Source organism: Cetorhinus maximus, chromosome 5 (genome assembly GCF_964194155.1).
Source record: "Cetorhinus maximus chromosome 5, sCetMax3.hap1.1, whole genome shotgun sequence".
In the NCBI taxonomy this organism is placed as follows: Eukaryota; Metazoa; Chordata; class Chondrichthyes; order Lamniformes; family Cetorhinidae; genus Cetorhinus; species Cetorhinus maximus.
Window position 1 is genome coordinate 99,332,887 of NC_135883.1, and position 16,126 is coordinate 99,349,012.

A 16,126-nucleotide genomic window follows, 5' to 3' on the forward strand; every position below is an offset into this window, starting at 1 on the left:
ATTCCTACCCTCTGAACCTGCTCTTGTAGCCATAGTATATACATGGCAAGTTCAGTTCAGTTTCTGGTCAACGGTAACCCCAGATGTTGATAGTGAGCGATTCAGTGATGGTATTGCCATTAAATGTCAAGGGGTGATGGTTAGATTCTCTCTTGTTGGGGATGGTCATTGCCTGGCACTTGTGTGGCATGAACATTACTTACTACTTGTCAGCCCAAGCCTAGATATTGTCCAGGTCTTGCTGCACTTGTCTGGGTTGGATTTGTCCTGCTTTTTGTGTACATGACATACCTGGGCAATTTTCTGCGTTGTTTGGTAGATGTCAGTGTTATAACTGTACTGGAACAGCTTGACTTGGAGCACAGCAAGTTCTGGAGCACAAGTTTTCAGCACTATTGCGGGAATATTGTCAGGGCCTTTGCAGTATCCAGTGCCTTCAGCCGTTTCTTGATATCACGTGAACTGAATCGAATTGGCTGAAGACTGGCATCTGTGATGCTGGGGACCTCCGGAGGAGGCCGAGATGGATCATCCACTCAGCATTTCTGGCTGAAAAATGTTGCAAATGCTTCAGCTTTATCTTTTGCACTGCTGTGCTGGACTCCACTATCATTGAGGATGGGGATATTTGTGGATCCTCCTCCTCCAGTGAGTTGTACACCCTTTACAACCTGACAACCAAGAAGTAATGCAAGCCTTTAATCAGCTCCTGGGGGGCTCTTAGCCTTTTCATTTCTTGGTTTTCCATTAGGGGCGGTTAGCTGCTTCTTGGCTTGTACACATGTTTCCAGGATAATTAGTGTGGATATGTCTTGAGACTACTATGAAGCCTTCACTGTCAATCTATCCACTTTTCCCTATGGAATCGGAAGACTCCAGATTCAGTTCAGAGTAGGCAGACTCAAATGGAAGTGTGGAGTTAACACTTAATTTTCTGCAGTCAGCTTATCAGCATCGCTTCAGGTTCAGATTCAGATCACTGTAGGCAGCAATATGACAACTGGTTGCCCCACAGTGATTGAATTCTTTTTGGGCACCACTAATCTTAAAAGCTTTCCCACCTGCCATTCAACACAAGATTCCAGTTGCAAGTTGCTGTTCCTTTTGCCCAAGAATGCTATGGCAGAAACCAAATAAAATGTGAGATGTATAAGGTTGTTTCATGATCAAACTATACGATTAAAGCCATCCAAATATGACTAGATATATGTAATGGCCAGCATCAATTCTGGCAGAAAATTCCAGTCGTGGCAGTAACCAGGAGGTATTTCCTGCTCCTGTCCACTCCAGATTGGGACTTCCAGTTGAAGGTTGGGGCTAACTGATTGTGCTTAATAAATTTACTGAAATTTGTTGGTAAGTTTGTTGACATAAACAATTAAATGAGGCTTATAAAGAAGTTTCATCCTTAGGTGACTCACTCTGCTTAAATGATCAAACTTCAATATTCAATTGCTATGCTTGATGAGAAAACTGATCTTTGGTACAATTTTTAACCATTTAGGCATTTTAGTTCTTTGGACCTCGCTACAGAAAGAATGGCAAGACAGCAGAGGGACTGAAAGACAGGCAAGTTTTTGTTTTTGTAAATACAAGTTAAAATAGATAGCAGTCCCAATATTTTTCTCTCTAGTGCTTGGCAAATTATTTGTTCTTACAAATATGTAATTGTACTCACTAGCTGGTGCTTGCCTTCCCACAGTGAGAGTATGCCCTATTTTTGAAGTGAACACATTTATATTCAGAAGTAAAACCTATCTGTTACTTGTGAGTACAATTGAGATAACAACACCAACCTTCACTACTTCACTGAGATTAATGGCCAGTTTTATGTCTGCATTCCTGGCCCAACACTGCATTAAGCACATTCGGTTCACCCAGAAATATCGTCCCCTCCCCTGAGGGCATCCATGGTCTTTTCTGACCTCTGTTGACTTCTTATAGGTAGTTGCTAGCTTTGGAGAACCGACTTTGAAAAGAAAGTTGGCCCATTGGAATTCTTCCAACAAGAGTGACAACCATGATATTGGGATTTCAAGGAAATAAATAGCCAAGATTCTAGAATGCATTTTCTTCAATCGTTGTTATGTTCTTAGCCAGATAGAGGCTTGAACTATTTAAACAGAAGTTAGCAGATTGAGCAGGGAAGTGCATATCTTATATTATTCTCTGCCAGGCCGATTTCTATTGAGATAAATTACTTGAATGGTACATCAATCTGATGCTTCTTCTCGGGGTCTTTTGCAAGCACTTGGAGTCATGTGAATGCTTTCACTGAGTACTATTGTCTGAGTTTCTGAAATTCTTATGTGAGATACCAGCCAACGCCTATTAACATATATATATATCTCTCCGAACTAACTCTCTCTATTTTTGGCAGATGCATTAGCCAGAATCTGCCAGAATGATAATGGCATTTAGAAGATTAAGTTATGAAGACAGGTGGCATAAGCTTGTCTTATATTCCCTTGCATATGGAAGATTGACGTATGATTTGAATGTCTGAATTACAAGGTTCAAAGGATAAGGTAGATATGAACAAACTATTTCCTCTGATGGGGAAATCAAGAACAAGAATGAACAGTATTAAAATCAGAACAAGGCTGTTTAAGAGGGAAGTAAGGAAGTTCTTTTGCACAAAGGGTAGTAAAAAACTGGAAACAAAAACAAAAATACCTGGAAAAACTCAGCAAGTCTGGCAGCATCTGCGGAGAGGAGCACAGTTAACGTTTCGAGTTCCTCTCCGCAGATGCTGCCAGACTTGCTGAGTTTTTCCAGGTATTTTTGTTTTTGTTTTGGATTTCCAGCATCCGCAGTTTTTTGCTTTTATTTTAGTAGAAAACTGGAATTCTCTCCCTCAAAAGCTGTGACTAGTGGGACTTGAAACTTTGAAGCCAATTTGTTATAAATAGGTTATGTTCTGCACCAGAAAAGAGAAAATTAAGTTGTTTGCATTAAATGTTCATTCACTAATGCACATAATGTAGTTTCAACACCCATGATTTGTTTATATATACATTTATAGACTACTGCTAACAGCTATTTACACAAATCAGCAATTATAAAGAAACTAAAAATCTAATTGCACACCAGATATATATATATATATATATATGTAAATATCTTTTAGCTGAGGGAAAAAACAGGTTTGAAAGTGAATTGTTTAATTTTAATTCAAATGGTAATCTGTACTGATCAGGAAGTAAAACAAAGGAAGAACTTGCATTTAATTTTAGCACCTTATCACGTCTTTAGGGTGTCACAAAGCACTTAACATCCGATGAATCCTTGTGATCGCTGTTTGTTCTTATATAGATAAAAACTGGAGCCAATGTATACACAGCAATGTCCCACAAACAACAAATGAGATGAATAATCAAATAACCTGTTTTAGATGCTTCTGGTTGAAAGAGGGATGTTGGTCAGGACACCTGGAAAATTGCCTGCTCTTCTTCAAATAGGAGCTTTAACGTCTACCTGAATAGGAAAAGGGAGCTTTAGTTTAATATCTTATCCAATTTACAGCATCTCCATCTGTGCAGTACTCTTTTGGTATTGCACTAAACTATTGTGCAGAGACTATGTTGCACTTTCGAAAAAAAAGTTGAATTAACTTCCTTATCATTATAGTGGCAGGCAAACCTTGTCAAATGATAGCAAGCATTAACACCAAGGTTTTCACCAATCTTCCACCAAAATTAGTGGCTGATCGTGAGAACAGAGAAAATGCCTTGGTTTAGATTAACTAAGGGGTCATTGGTAAATGGAAAACAACAAACAAGTAAATTGTTATACAAGTTCATTTTCATTTCACATTCATTTTGTGCTAATAGGTGTAGAGCTATTATCTTGAAAACAAAACTTATCTTAAAGCAGCACTTCCTTATCAAAGCAGTTTAAAAATTTTTAAAAAGTTAAAATATATTTTACTAACAAGTTTCAATTGGGTTTTCTTTCCCCATTCCAAAACCCACCTTCTCTGCTGCTGTAGATCTTTCTTTTAATAAAATTCCAGGAATCTTCCTTACAGAACACATAATAAATTAACACTGCTTCACTTTATGTTTCCTTGTGTTTTGCTGAATGTACATTGTTTTATGTCTTTCAGCCTTATTATCCTGTGTCCTCTAGCTTATCCTTAGTTAGGGGGCGGAAATTACACCAGATAATACAATTGTTGAATGTTTTCCAGAATTTCTGTTGCTGGAAAAACCCTCTGTGATCAAATTTCACAAGATGATGCTTCAGCTATATGTTGTGGCTCAAAACGATTATCCTTGTAAATTAACAATCTAATCAGCTGGAAATGATGGGGTAAGAATTTACACTCCTGCGCCTGAAGCTATTGAATCATCTAGGTACTGCTGACAGAGTACCTGCAGAGCAGCCAGCAGAAATTTCCAAATACTTACACTTCTGGAGCTAGGGAAAAGACAGAAGTTGGATTTATAGGATCCAGCAAATGCTGGGCAAAAATTCACAGAAAGCTTTGACTTCTAACCCATTTTTTTGTTTGTTTATAGTTTACTGTCTACTCTGTACCACCGCAGAGACTTGCTCTCAACCCTTCCCCATCATATGAATTCTAAAGAGGGAACATTGTGTTTACAACTGGGAATGCTTTTTAATCAATGCTTTTGAAAAGAAGGGAATGCACAACAGCAAGAGAACTGATTATTCAGGTAGTGCAAGAAACGCATAATCTCCACTGACCAGTGTTCTTGCAACAGAATTTGCAGATCAAGCAATGTCTAGTTTTCTAGTTGCCCCAAAAAGGCAGCACTTTACAAAATAAGTCAGTAAGCCATCGGCACCTGCTTCAGCCTGATCTGTTGTCCATCTCCAATACAGGTATCACACTCCCACTAGTTAGAAAGATAACTACCACCCTGAACTTTTACACATTGTGGTCATTCCAGGCTGCCATAAGTACATTTAATCAATGTGCTACCCCACTCTTTACATTGGCTGTGTACTACTTTAGGGTGAGGGGAAGGGAAGTAAATCTATCTTCATTGATGCCATTTAAAGGCAGCCAGTGCCTTCTAGATTGGGATGCAATACGTCTGCAGATAGCAAGGGTACACTGTGAAAGTTTAAAAAGACTGGAAAAGGTAAACAGAAAGAACTCTCATTCTCAGAGGCAGCTTTGGAGGCCCTGGTCTAGGCTATACACAGGAGAAGAGATTTTGGTCCTATGGGAGGGGCCGGGGGAAAGGTGAGGATGTCACGGGGATGGGACGTGGCAGAAAGCCTGCCAGGCAAGACCTCTGTCACATGTAAGAAGAGGCTGTAGAGTCAGCAGGAGGGCAAAGGAGGGGTTGCATTTTGTCAACACCGTGCCATTCCTAACAGCGTGACTAGAAGTGTGCACCACTTTCACTCTCTTGCTTTTTCCCATTTCCCATGCAATTACAATTAAAATTGAAAGTACCGGCAGCATACATGGGAGACAGGTGCGATTATAGGTGGGGGAAGCTTTTCAGTGGTGACAATGCAGCAGGTATGGGTGGGTTATAAAAGACCCTCCTGGTCAGGGGGGCTCTACATCACAGCCAAACCTTTCCTGCCCAACTCCACTGCCATTAACATAAGCCTACTGAGAGCACAAAAATGGCATGTTTGTTTTCTGAAATTAAAATTCATTTATAAGTATTTCACATTACATTGGTTTTACTTTATGCATATGTGCAACCTCATTATTTGTTGAGACTAGCTTAGTCAGAGAGCTAAATGTACTGGCACTCCTAATAGTTGGCACGCATTGGTGGTAAAAGGGGAGTTAGGGACATTTTCTTTATTGTAGAAAAAACAATGTTATTCACTCTTTATTGATCGTTCATGTTAGTGTCCAGAGTTGTACCTCCTCACTCTGGTACATGGCTGGATTTCAGGTTCAGCTGGCCTCTCTTCAATGCATTTTAAAGGACATTGTCTGAGATCACTCTCAGTGGAGGTAATTGAAATGTTGTAGGTGAATTCAAAGTCCTGTGAGATCTCTGCCAGCCAACACCCTGAGATAGGCATACATATGGACAGTACTGACACTGCCCTTTATGTCCCTAATTTTCTTACCTTGACTAACTGCAACCCCCCACCCCACCCCACCCCCAACACACCCAGGACATCAGGCCCTTCCCACTTAATTCCTCCATGCCTCCGACCCCACCCTCTGTGCTCCTCAGATCCCTCTTCCATGCTCCCGACCCCACTCCACACCCCACCACTGACTCATCCTTGCCAGTCCCGAGCCTCCATGCAAGCTGCCATTCTCCTGCTCCCACCCCCTTGTGCCATAAAGTTAAATGAGGAAAACCGCTGACACTACACAAACTAGACTGGTGCACGCCACCTTCAAACAACGTGAACACAAGATTCTCGTGTGCCAATGACTTGATCTTGAAGATCAGATGTAATTGCGCTAATGAGGCTCCATAAAATCTACCCCCATAGAGTCACTATAACACAGGAGGAGGCCATTTGGTCCATTAACTCCATGATGGCTCTCTGTCCAAAAATCCAGTCAGTCCCATTTGCACGCTCCATCCCCATAGCCCTGCAAGTTTATTTCCCTTAAGTATATATCCAATTTCCTTTTGAAATCATTAAGTATTACCATTTCCACCACCCTCATAAGAAGCAAATTCCAGGTCATTACTGCCCATTGTGTAAAAACATGCTTCTTCAAATCACCCCTGTATCTCTTGCACAAAACCTTAAATCTGCGTCCCTTAGTGCATGGACCATCAACTAATGGGAACAGCTTTTTCTTTGTCTATCTTATCTAAACTTGTTATAATCGCACCCCTGCCTCCCCAGTGCGTAAAGGGGCACTTTATATTGAGGCGGGTCTACTGAATCCGGAAATTTCCCAACTCGAGCTACCTGCCTGTGTTGAAAATCCAGCCCATCCTTCTTAAAGTGTGGTGACGTGAACGGGATGCAATACATTGTTGTGGCCTAACCTGCGCAATACAAGTTCAGCATAACTTTCCTGCTTTGGTACTCAATACATCTTTTTATTAAGTTCAAGATCCCATATGCTTTGATGACTATTCCCTCAACACATCCTACCACCTTCAAAGGTCTAACAAATAAATCCCCAGGAATCTCTGTCTCTGCATACTATTTAAAGCTGTGCATTAAGTTTATATTGCCTCTCTTTATCCCTTCTGCCAACATGCACCATCTCACATTTGTCTATATTAAATCCCATGTGTCACTTTTCCACCCATTTTGCTAGCCTATCTCTGTCCTGTTGTAGTTGATTGTCATCATCCTCGTTGTTTGCTATGCCATCAGATTTGGTATCATCAGCAAATTTTGAAATTTAACTCTATATTCCAATATCCAAGTTATTCGTATGTACCAGAAAAATAAAACAGTGGTCCAGGCACCCTTAGGAAGCACCACCATCTTCCATTCTCCAGTTTGAAAAATAACCATTTACCATGAGCTTAACTTACAATACATAGCAGCAGGATAAAGTTCAATGACCTCACCAGGGTTGTCAAGAAGAACTCTGTTCTTATTCTCTGCTCACACATGCAGAATTTACACCTCAATATTCTCAATACCATCACCCCCTCACTTCTCTCCACTCTCCTTCAATCATTGTATCATACTTCATCTGCTTTTCCTCCCACTCAAAGTTAAAGGCCATGGGGACCTTGATAACTATGGTTATTGCCACAATTAGCTGGTCGGAGGCTCCAGTTGTAGCTTCAGCAGGTAACATGGTTCAGTGATAGCCTTCCTGATAAAGCGAAAGCACCTCACACATTATACCTCATTGAAGTTAAGATAGTAGGAGTATCCACTGAAGATTGCTCTGGGTATGGTCTGTGTAATGCTGCCCTTCTCCCCATTCTGCCAGTCTACTCTCTCCTGTCTTCTTCACTGTTCTCCTCGTCCTTCAGCTCCAAAGGCCACCCATGACTGCCAGACCCCCATCACTGCAATAATTACTTTGAAGGCAAGCAAAAGCAATCCAGCACCAGTAACAAACTGTTTGCAAAACAGCTGTAGAAGGCACAAAATAGGCAAAAATTACACCCAGTTAACCAACAGCCTAGAAGGATGAACCAGCAACTAATCTGAATGGAGCTGTTGAGACTTTTGAATAGCACTGCTGCAAGGCAATTGAGTGAATGGTTCATACCAGTGATGTGCTGATCATCCTTTAGAACTTCTGATTCTTACATTGTTAGCTTGAACTACTAATTTTTACTGCTCAAATTTCTGGGTGTGAACTTGTACAAATAGTGCTGCAGTTAGGTATTTTCTGCCTGTTAATAAAGTAGTGCCGTGTGAATTTATTACATGGAAAATCAAACACTAGGAAAGACTCATTTCACAAAAGGGTCCAAGGACCCTTATTCAAACATTACGTTTTTCTGATTCTTGTGACATATACCATGGATGCCTGTGAGGTGTCTAATCCTATATAATAGGTGTACCCCCAGCACCAGATGAGCCATATTTGACCCTAAGCCCTTAATCATACAGAATCTGTTTTAGAGACATAAAATTGAGTTTCTGATCTAGTCCTCTAGTTAAAGAAAAGATTGAATAGCCAGAAGAGTAAAAGTGAAAGTTGACATGTCTGGTTATCCTTGGCTCATTCACATGAGCATATTCCAGGTAATATACATGGCTGTTAGAAGTGATTGATGCCTAAAGAGATAAAACCTGACATTCATTAGACAGACTGGTTAATTGAATAGGCAGGTTTCCTTTTAATTTAAGTATGTAAAAGGATGTTTGGCACACACCTCTCAGCAGACTCTTGTCAGTTTTTTTTTAGATTTATTCTCACTTAGAAGAACATTTTCTTTGTCACTGTTTGATGTAGATTCTTTCTGTCTTTATTTTCACAAGTACAAGGTACAAACAGAACAGAGAATAAAAGCTTATACAAGTCAAATGCTTATACTAGTCAAAAAGACTAACAGTCACAGGCAGAGAAGAGATAATTGTGTTATTTAATTGTACAAGTTGTCTGAGCTCAAGGACATTGAGCATTCAGCCAGACAACTCCGACAGTCCTTATTGTGTTAAGTGGAATTAGCTGGTGTAGAGGATCTGAGTGGAACAGGTTGACCCTGCCACGAAAAAGGATAGTTGACTTAACATTCCCGTAGCTAATGCCACTGTCCCATGGGAGGAAGAAGCTCAACTCAACCATGCTAAATACAAGAGAAAAGTTTATTTGAGCTCTGGAAACATTGCTGTTCATTCATAGGCGCTTATCTGTAATTGACTGGCTACCCATTGCTCCTAATTTGTCAGCTAAGAACTTTGATCCTAATTGATTTCACCAATTTATGATAATCCCAGGCACTAATCTCAACTATAATTTAATGGTCAGAAATTGAGTGAATGCTGAATGACAGTGATGCACCAATTGTCCTTTGAAACTTCTTTGCTAAGTAACTATGTCTTAATTATTTACTATTTAAATTGCTGGGTGTGATTTTGTACAAATTGTGCAGATGAACGATCCTTCTTGTCTGTTAGCACAAGTTGCCGAATGAATGTTACCTTGTGGTGAATGAGGCTGGGCCAGATCAGTTTCACTTGTAAGTACCTCATTTAACTGTTATAATTAGGTTTTTTAACGCTTATGGCAAAGCCTGATCCTGGCACAGTTCTGACATGGAATGAGCGTGAGCACAGTGTCGAATTGGACCCTTTGGCACCCATATCGTCAACGCTGACCGCAATACTGAAATAAAAAGATTATGGGCAGAATTTAGCCCTTGGCTGGCGGGTGGGCAGCCAAGTATCAGAAGTATATTTCAACAAGCCACTTAACAACAGTCCTCTCTGTGAGAGATGATCTCCCTGGTAAACTGTAGAATATGCATTTCCAAAATTTACCCTTATATGTAACAAAGTTGCAACTCATTTTTTGTAAATGGCTCACAATTTTGTTGCACATAATGCACAGAGAAAATTTTCCCCCAGGTTCATAACAGAGCTTTAGTCCGCAAGAAAGACCCAAACCTCCCTGTCACTTGCCATTTTAACACCCCACCCTGCTCTCTTGCCCACATGTCTGTCCTTGGCTTGCTGCATTGTTCCAGTGAAGCCCAACGCAAACAGGAGGAACAGCACCTCATCTTCCGACTAGGCACTTTACAGCCTTCCGGGCTGAATAGTGAATTCAACAACTTTAGATCTTAAACTCCCTCCCCCCATCCCCACCCCGTTCTTCCTTTTGTTTTTTTTCAATAATTTATATAGATTTTTCTTTTCCCACCTATTTCCATTATTTTTAAATCTACAACTGTAATACCTTGTCAGCCTTTCCACCCCACCCCCAATAGATCTGTACCTTGAGTGTCCTGCCACCCATTCTTAATTAGCACATTTTCTTAGATAATATCACCACCTTCAACACCCCTTTGTTCCTTTTGTCTGTGACATCTTTTGATTATCTGCTCCTATCACTTGCTTGTCCCAACAACCACACCCCCCCACCCCCCAACTTCTCTCCCCCCCCCCCTTCCCACCCACCTTAAACCAGCTTATATTTCACCCCTCTCCTAACTATACTCAGTTCAGTTCTGCTGAAGGGTCATGAGGACTCGAAATGTCAACTCTTTTCTTCTCCGCCAATGCTGCCAGACCTGCTGAGTTTTTCCAGGTAATTCTGTTTTTGTTTTGGATTTCCAGCATCCGCAGTAGTTTTTTGTTTTTATCAAAATGATGTATTACACAATTACTAGATAGGCTTGTTTGCTGTAAGCCAGCATTTGATCACAGGATGAATGATATAAACATTCAAACTGAGAGAAAATCCAAGCAGTAAGGATATGAAATTAAGGACCTAGATTTTCCTGCCAGCGGTGAAGCTGAGGCTTAATCCGCTGACTGCATTTTAAATTACGTTTTAACTTTTTCGTTGGATGTGCCTGTCTTGGATGCAGCGTGGGTTGACTTTTGAGGTGAGTAGGGAGGCCTAGTGGCAAAGTTGAAGCAAAATCATACCCCCTTTGTTGTTATGAACTAAAGGCGCGTCCCTTGAGATCTACCTTCAGTCTTGTTGTTTCAAGGGTTTTCAGGGTCATTTTTAATTAATTTTTCATTTTAGCTCCCTCTCCCTCCCAGGTGCTCATCATCCCATGCGCCTTTCAGGTGCCTGTCCTGTTCCCATCATGCTTTCTCCCCTCGCTCCCCTTTCATCACCCTCCCTCCCGTCACCCCGACCTCTTGCCTTCCCTCCAATCACAATTCCTCCTGTCACCGCCCCCTCCTCTTGTCATCTTCCCATCCCATCACTGTCTCTCCTGCCAACCGCCCCCCTCCTCTCCTTCCACAGCCCTTCCTGTTCACCCCCTTCTGTAACCCTGCCCCTGCACCCTTGGCCCACTCCCTCATTCCCTGGCTCTCTGTCACTGGGTCAAAATCCTTGAACTCCCTCCCTAACAGCACTGTGGATGTACCTACAGCACATGGACTGCAGCAGTTCAAAAAGGCATCTCGCCACCACCTTCTCAAGGGCAATTAGGGGTGGGCAATAAAAGCTGGCCTGGACAGTAAATAAACTTTAAAAAACCCCAGTCTCCCATTCCCTGTCCCCATCACTGCTCGCCTTCCCAACAGCACTACTGGCTCAGGTCTGAAATCAGCAGATCTAAGGAGCTGGAGATGCTAGGAGGTGGGTGTGGCGAAGAGGTGTTGGTGGGGATGAGACACTGGGATGAAGCCAGGTGTGCAGGAGGGAGGGGTTTACCTGCACCAAGACTGACAAGAGTGTGAAGGCACTTGTCCTGTTTTAAAGGGCTGATCCAGGCAGGCTCTACGCCTGCAAGGAACAGAGCAACATAAATCAGGATAAAAAACTGGGGAAGCCTGGGCAAACAGCCCAAATTTACACACTGACAGGTCCCATCAGTGTGAGCTCCCATGGAGCAATAATTGGCATAACTTTGCTCTCCAGAGCTTCCGATTCCACTGCAACCCTCAATAGCAGCGAATGTCTCAGAATTCACCACTGTTGAGACCAGAAGATCTGGGCCAAGATCTTTGAACCCATATTAAGACATCTAAAGTTGGGGTGAAACAAACAAACAAATGTGTCCAATCTGTTTGAGCTGAGAATGCATAAGCAGGCTAGAAGCACAGAATTGGTCTGGAACACGAACCTCAAATTGTTGCAACACAAAATACATGGATCAAGCAGATGTAAGCAGCTTATTAAAATATAACTAGTTTTTTATTTTATGTGGCATTGTTAGTAAGGCTAGCATTTTTTGTTGAACCTGATTGCCCTTAAGAAGGTGGTGATGAACCGCCATCTTGAACAGCAGCAGTCTGAGTGGTGAAGGTACATCCACAGTGCTGTTAGGTAGGGAGTTTTTATGTCTTGGGTAAATTAGCTCGTTGGCCAACCGAACTCTAACTGCACACCTTCCAATGTTCTCTTCAGTTGCTGCTTGCAAGCAATAATGGGGAGAAACTGATGTAAGAATAAACAGTGATGGTTTATTGAGACATAGGGCAGAGCACCAGGTCATAAGTGCTTGCTCAGAAACCTCCAGAACTAGACTTACAGTTCCCAGTTGCCCACGCTGTACAGTGATTCGTCAGTGCTGTCACATGATCAGTACACTTGCATTCTCTTAAAGGGACAGAGCACCTCATTTTACCACAGGAGTACAAGGAATTTAAGCCAGTGACTTTAGAGGAACAGTGATATATTTCCAAGTCAGGATGATATGTGACTTGGAGGGGAACTTGCAGGTGGTGGTGTTCCCATGCACCTAATCCTTCTAGGTAGTAGAGGTCACTGGTTTGGGAGGGGCTGTCAAAGGGGAAAGTTGCTACAGAGAATCTTGTAAATGGCATACACCACAGCCATTGTGTATTGTGGTGGAAGGAGTGAAAGTTTTTGTTGAATAGGTGCCAAAGCAAATTGCTTTGTCCTGGATGTGTTGAGTTATAGAGTAGGACCAATGTTCTCGATGAGATGTTAATTGGTTATCTTAGGGAGAATTTAAGCTAATTTGGCCATGGAGGGGAAGCAGAAAATTGTAAAAAGGAGCAGCAATGAGATCAATGGACAGACATATATATATATATATATATATAGTGGTAAAATTAGAGATATCCCAAAATTGCTAGGAGCAGATTGAGGAAAATAGCAAAAGTGACAAAGGAGGTATTAAATTGTAAGTACATCAATGCCTGTAATGTAACTAATATGGTTGCCAGGCACACATTGCCACATGGGATTATGACATGGGTGCATTAACAGAGATATGGTCCAAAGGCAGCCAAGAATGGGTTCGTAGTATTAGTGCTTCCCAAGTATTTAGAAATGGTAAGGGAGGAAAAAGATGAGAGGGCATGGCAACATTGATTAAGGATGATGTTACTGTTCTAAGTAGAAAGGATACACAAGTGATTGTAGCACTGAATCAATGTAGCTTTAGTTAAGGAACAGAGGGGGAGCTGTTGTATTGCTGGGAGCTTTGTTTATATAGAGCTGTGAACGGTGAGAAGGGGATAGGTAAGTACATTTGTCAGTAAATTTCAAAGGTGTGTACCAAAAGTAATGTAGCAACATTAAGAGATTTTAATTATCCTAATATAGACTGGGAAAAACATAGTGCTACAGTACGTTAGGAGAATTTATGATACAGGAGAATGTTCTCAATTAATATGCCTCTATTCCAACAAGGAAGCAGTACTAGATCTGGTTCTGGGAAATGAAGTAGGGCAAGTAGAGTGTGCTACAGTAGGAGATCACCTAGCAAACCGTAACCACAACGTAATTTGGTTTAGAGTAATTATGGAAACCAACCAGAAAATGTCAATGGTAAAAATGCTCAACTGGGGAAGAACTATTTTCAGTGATCTAAAAATGAACCTAGCGCATGTAGAAAAGGAAAGGTGTTTTCAGCGTAAAGCAGTAATGTGAAGGGTTCTCAAAATTCCCACATTTTTCATATCATCAACAAGGATATGACTTTTGGACTTTTACCTGAAACCCAGAGAAAGACTTCATCTTACGAGAAACTAAAGCCCATCAAAATCTTGCATAAATAATCGCTACTAACTACTAAGGCAGGAAGACAACAATCAATGCAATTATGTGAACCCATCAATACTCCACATATACAATGACTTTCAGTTCAAGACTAGTTACGGGAGCAGGAAGACAATGATAGACATCATGCGAGTCCATTAAAAATAACGAGACAACAATCACCTGAAGAAGCCCAAATCAGACAAAGAACTAACTTCGATTTGGTTTCAGATAAGAAATTCGAAAAAATTGTATAACTGGGCCAGCAGTTATGAAGGGGAGGCAGTGAGACAGAAGGGTGGGCAGTTTTGAAAGCTGACACAGGAGGGTGAGCAGTTTTTGGAGCGGTTGAAGCAGAGTTTTAAGCAGGGAGCTGAGCCAAGCGGAGGAAGGAGATCTGGAGGTTTGCAGGCCCGCAGGCAACATCACGGCAAGGGGCACGGGGTGGCAAGCTCAACCGAAGACAACAAGGCCACAACCGCAGCCCTCAACGAAGATCGACCACCCACAACCGCGCCCTCCACCCAACTGAAGAACCTTTGCAGATTCCACAGACCAGGACCACGTGGGGACGGCAGGCCCCAGAGGACACAAAGAGTGTACCCCAAAACTGCAACCGGCTTACCTGGCTGGATTTCGAACTTTCAAGGAACCCTGGTTGGTGAGCATGATCCCTGACCTCTCCTAGTTTAATTTAGATAGGTATTGGGGGTGGGACAAGGGTAAGGAGATTAGTAGCGTGATTTTCCCTTGTTATGCCGTGTGTTTCCCATTCTTAACTAAGTGTACTTTGTAAGTCTGTATGATCTCAGTGTAATCCTAATGTTGAAAATTAATTTGTGACTTCAATAAACACAGTCTTTATCTTGTGCCAAAATCAGTTATCTGCTGCACTTTGTCACAACCCCCAAATAAGTCCAAGGACTAGAACCCAGGGAGTGGGAGCGATTCAGACCGCTCAGAAGTCAGAGGTGAAGCTGACACACACCACCTTCCCCTACAAATGGATAAATGGAAGGGATTCAGAGAGGAGAATATTCAGTTATAAACTAGCCGTATTCGTTTCAAGAGAAAAGGTAAAGCACCTAAAGCCAGTGAAACCTGGATGGTAGAGGAAATTAAAGGTTAAAATAAAACAGAAAAAGGAAGCATATGCCAAATGTCAGGAGTAAGGTTCAGTTAATAAGCAGGAGCAGGAGTAGGCCATTCAGCCCCTTGAGCCTGCTCCACCATTTAATAAGATCATGGCTGATCTGATTGTAACCTGAAATCTGCATCCCAACTACCCCCCATAACCTATCGCCCCCTTGCTTACCAAGAATCTATCCATCTCTGCCTTAAAAATATTCAAGACCTCTTGAGAAAGAGAGTTCCAAAGACTCATGACCCTCTGAGTGAAAATATTTTGCTTCCTCTCTATTTTAAATTGACGACACTTTATTTTCAAACAATGACCCCTAATTCTAGATTCTCCCAAAAGAGGAAACATCCTGTCCACATCCACCCTGTCAAGACTCCTCAGGATCTTGTATGTTTCAATCATGTCACCTCTTGCTCTTCTAAACTCCAGCAGATACAAGCCTGGTCTGCCCAACCTTTCCTCATAAGATAACCCACCCATTCCAGGTATTAGCCTGGTAAGTCTTCTCTAAACTGCTTCCAATGCATTTACATCCTTCCTTAAGTAAGGTGACCAGTACTGTACACAGTACTCCAGATATTGTCTCACTACTGCCCTGTACAATTGAAGCACAACCTCCCTACTTTTCACAGAATCACGCAGTGCAGAAGAGGCCCTTCGGCCCATCAAGTCTGCACCGACACGTGAGAAACACCTGACCTACCTACCTAATCCCATTTACCAGCACTTGGCCCATAGCCTTGAATGTTATGACGTGCCAAATGCTCATCCAGGTACTTTTTAAAGGACGTGAGGCAACCCGCCTCCACCATCCTCCCAGGCAGCGCATTCCAGACCGTCACCACCCTCTGGGTAAAAAAATATTTCCTCACACCCCGCTAAACCTCCTGCCCCTCACCTTGGACTTATGTCCTCTTGTGACTGACCCTTCAACTAAGGGGAACAGC

General features: G+C 41.9%; 1 protein-coding gene across 1 annotated transcript in view; it reads right to left on the reverse strand.

The window, feature by feature from the left end:
- The window catches only part of LOC144680326 (amine sulfotransferase-like), a 102,918-nt gene that overhangs the window by 60,269 nt on the left and 26,523 nt on the right, over positions 1-16,126 (reverse strand). The window contains exon 2 of the mRNA XM_078541308.1: positions 3,386-3,477. The gene's annotated coding sequence lies outside the window, so the exon portion shown is untranslated. The remainder of the gene's footprint in view (positions 1-3,385; positions 3,478-16,126) is intronic.